We start from the raw sequence: 4743 nt of genomic DNA on the forward strand, positions 1-4743 counted from the left end.
TCACACTTTCATTCATTCACATTCTATCGGCAAAAGACTCTATTATAAGAATACTATTCATACTTTAGGGGCAAAGGCCAAACAAGTACCCCATCAATAACTAGATAGAATAAAACTAGACAAAACGAACAATCCAACACTTCCACACTCTAGTCTATGAAGCCTCTATCAATAATCCAGGAGGAACCAATGACAAGTTCATGGCTACCAACAATCAAAATAAAGGAACAAAAAAATAAAACTATAAGGATAATCTCGGTATCCTCCGGAAACTGGGAGGACTCACCAACTAGCTGAAAGTGAGAAGATCTTCAACGGTGCGTCGGTTGATGATCTCTAGTACCTGTCTCTGCATCATGAAACGATGCAGGCCAAATGGCATCAGTACATGGAATGTACGAGTATGTAAAATGGCCGAATGAAACAAACATCAAGGAAGAATCAAATCAACTCGAAATCTCAACTCAAGAGAAAGAACAACTCAATCAAGTGTCCTAAGCCTAAACATGAATATGATTTAGACGGGATCAATCATATACAATTCAACCCAATTCGACTCAGAGTACTATCAAGACCTCTATGGGAGTTTCTCTTATCCGACAACCATCACTTATGAGCCAGTGACAGTACAACAAACCGACGTTGTTGCCGCGTCCGTTCATACTTTGCCAGGGTATGAACGAATCAACCAATCATGGATCCAATCCAACCAAGTCCTATAATGTCAGGACAATAATTTTGGGGAAGCATCCGACTTTAACGGTTCAATCCCCCCTACGTTTGGCGACGTAGTTATTGGATTTGAGTTATTACTTACTCTTACCCAATTTGGTGCTCAATACTCCTCCCAAGACTCAATGCTCATAAAACTCCATCCAATCAACTCAATCAAATCATATCGACAAGTCTCATTTAGAACCTTGTCAACTCATCAACTCTATCACAATCAAACCTCTCCCAATCATACTATCCGATCAATCCCAATCATATCTTTCAAGAGTAGATTAAATATGCATTTATAACAACATACAAACCTATCCAATCGTTCCTCTATTCATTTAAAAAATCTTTTGGGACTCATCACAACTCCAAGGTTTAAATCAACAATTCAAGATAAGCAACATATTTAAGAAAATTAACATTCTTTATCATAATCAACATAGTTAAGAAATTAACAATATATGTTCAACCTCTTATCTCAATCAACTCATACCAACATGTAGCACATCACTTTCTTGACTCCACAACATCAACATAATAGAAATTAGGGTAATAGATGAAAAGGACCTATTTGGACCTAACTCTATCAATAAACTTCATTCTTGTGAACAATCAATCTCAAAGAAGATGTAGGGCACATAGGTGGACTCAACCCATGCTTTGAGTAGCCTTACATACCTTGGTGAAGACTTTGAAGAAATCTTGATGTTGGGTCTTCAATGGAAAGCTTGAATCTTGAAGTTCTTGAAGGCAATCCTTGTTGGAAAAGGATTTGAAGGAGAAGAAAGGGGATTTCTAGGGCTTTTAGAGAGAGAGTGGAACTGAAAAATGGTCCAAAAACGTCCAAGGCTAGTGTGTATATATAATTTGGGAAATGCCCAATTTGCCCTTTCTTCGAAAATCTGGAAAAAGGGGCTAAAACGCTCCTGGCACGATAGTGGCGCGCCGCGCCAAGGACCAAACTACTGAGGTTGTTTTGTGGCGCCAAGCCTATATTTTCTGGGTTCTAGAAAATAGGATTGAAAACCCTGCACATCTCGTAGTGGCACACCGCGCCAGAGACCAAACTACTGAGGCTTATTCCTGGCGTGATAGTGGTGCGTCGCGCCACTGCGGCGCCAAGCCCAGGTTTCCAGCAGTTACCACCCAGGCCTGAAATTCCTGCAGTACTTGTCACGACCTAGCCCCGTAGGCCGTGACTAGTGTCCGAATTGGACACTCGTATACACACATATTATCTTTTGTCAATCGATAATTAAACATGATATAGAATTTATATGGGTAGCACGTTGTCTCAAACTGTCACTTATATATATACCAAAATTAGTTATTTCTTGGGGAGTCTTAATTGTCAAAAATAAGATAACATAATACGTAAGCCGACAAGGCTTTCACTCCGAATGTAAATGTCCAAAAACATATGCCATACTAGTACATCAGACAATATCTACATACAACCCACTCATGTGTCTACAGACCTCTAAGAGGATTAACAATAGCATATGACGAGACAGGGCCCCGCCGTACCCCCAAAATACACAAATATATACATTATAAGGATTAGTACCAAAAGTTTAGGCTCCGAGACAATGGAGCACTTCAACCTGTTGAGTAGAATCCTAAGGTGGCGGCTCTCCAAAATAAGTATCTGTACCTGCGGGCACGAAACGCAGCCCCCCAAAGAAGGGGGTCAGTACGAAATATGTACCGAGTATATAAAGCATAAAATATCGTAAAGGAGATCACATCTGAAATAAAGATTCAGGAGTCAAGTGTCATAATCAATAAATCACTGTACCTATGTTATAAAATAAAGACATGCATATCATCATCATATATCGTACCTGGCCCGTTATGGGACTCGGTATCACAATTATATCAATATATCGTCATATGTATATATATACCATACCCGGCCCTCTAGCAAGGAACTCGGTGAATAGAGTAGTGTACACTGATACCGTACCTGGCCCATTATGGGACTCGGTGCCATAATCATATCATCATATCATTATAATATCATATTATCATATCACGTACCCGGCCCTCTAGTAAGGGACTCGGTGAATAATGTAGTGGAATCCATACATGATAACATACCCGGCCTATCGTAGGACTCGGTAAATAATACCATAACAGCATGCACGAATAAGATATCATTAGCAACCTTGTGAAATTTAATCATTATCGGAGACTTAATAGAATAAGCAAAACAGACCATCATTTGAAAACCAAGACAATAGTCATTATAAATCACACTAATTATGGATTATACTAAAATATGAATTATACCACAACATGAGTTATACCAACTAGGATGGCTGGAATTATACACATGAGTCAAGACATAACAATATAAATTTTGAAAATCAAGAACGGTAGCCATCCGAGTATATCTACGAATAAGAGTTTCTTTGGAATTTAAGCATACGTCATTCGTTCGTTTCATATGGATCATGCCAAAAGAAGAAAATGTTAACTTTACATATCTTTAGCGTTTATACGTATATGTTGTCCAATATTGTCTCAACCTATATTAAAACGTTAAGCACTATGATTAAGCTATGGACAAGAATAAAACGTAGTCTATCGTTAGTAGGTTATTTCTAAAAAAAATTGGACAGCACCTCCCCTATACCACTCACTTTTCCCACTTTCAAACCAGCCATATAATCATCAACCAACATCAACAATCCAAAATATTGACACAAAATAAGATTTATTATTCATGTTACCAAAGCAGTAAATTCGGAAAGTCAAGTACCTCACGTTGTATCTAAAATTTGAAAATGAAAACGGCAAAACTGGACTTTATAACCTTCATGAAACATTTAGATCTCTGTCTTAAGTTTCCAATGCAAAAGAAATAAACTCAAAATTCATTTTCTACAAAGAGATATCATCAAAATACGAACAGCTATACATGAAGGAATTTTCAATCCAGAATCTGGACAGAATTTGTCTTAAGATTCATGCTCAGTTTTCGACATCATAACAGCAGATATAGACTAAGACATAAACATAAGAGTTGTAGGTACGTGTATTAGCTTTCCAAAACATGTTTAATATCTAAAATCGAAGGTCTACACAATGAGATATTCCAGAATTACTACCAGCTACTCAATTCCAAAAACGGGTTTGAACATTCACAATCTTCATACACCTTTTTCCTCCAAATTCAAGAACAACAACTCATCAACAACATCAAAACAATATCAAACATTATTATACATCATCACTAAGATAATTCCATCTATTTAATCTATCTAAATCAACCCTTTAACCCATAACTCTCAACAAATCACCAAACTAGTTTATAACACTATTTTCTCCGTTCTAATCCGTTAAAACTCTAAGTAAACTTATTAACAATGAAAAGGAGACTTTAATATTACCTTAAATTTGCAGCACCACATAAAATCTTCTCCTTATTGGCTGATTTCTAGCTCAAATTGAAGCCAACGCGACGTACAACAATTTTCTCTTCAAGAGCTTTGAGATTCGGGGCTTTAATTGTGGTGGATGTTGGTGTTTCTCTCTAGCTTTCCCTTATCTTACTCTCTCTGGAAATTTCCAGATATTTCTTGGTCTAAACTATGAAGGAAGACATAGAATTTTGATTAATTTCGTGGGTATTGGGCCTGACCCGAATTAAAATTGGGTTGGGCCGAATTCACTATTTAGTTTGGTCTGTCAGACTTAAAACGTCTATATATTATTACTCCGATATCACATTTCGTCCCACGACCTATGGTTGGAAAGATATTTCAATTATCTACAACTTTCATGTTGAGAGTTTTCCCAAATTCTCAAATTATAAATAGGTTATGGCCTCCCGAAGTCAGCTTACCCGAAACGTAACTTTAAGAAAAACATATTTGATGGCTTCTATTTTGATTTGGCTTAAGGGTCCTTCTTGAGATGTATTTTACTACACATAAATTATTCATATAACTTGGCATCTACAACAAATCATGTCCTTTTAAAATTCAAAATTAAAAGTCCTTGAATTTATAATCGTTA

At 36.8% G+C, this 4743-nt stretch overlaps 1 long non-coding RNA gene across 1 annotated transcript; it reads right to left on the reverse strand.

Annotated features, from left to right (window-relative positions):
• Nucleotides 1-2070: 2070 nt before the first annotated feature.
• LOC129870888 (uncharacterized) lies at nucleotides 2071-4365 on the reverse strand. Its single transcript, XR_008762153.1, has 2 exons — nucleotides 4116-4365; nucleotides 2071-2374 (listed from the first exon to the last, which is right to left on the reverse strand). It is a non-coding gene; the product is annotated as an uncharacterized LOC129870888 (long non-coding RNA).
• Nucleotides 4366-4743: the final 378 nt, after the last annotated feature.

This window comes from Solanum dulcamara, chromosome 10 (assembly GCF_947179165.1).
Source record: "Solanum dulcamara chromosome 10, daSolDulc1.2, whole genome shotgun sequence".
In the NCBI taxonomy this organism is placed as follows: domain Eukaryota; kingdom Viridiplantae; phylum Streptophyta; class Magnoliopsida; order Solanales; family Solanaceae; genus Solanum; species Solanum dulcamara.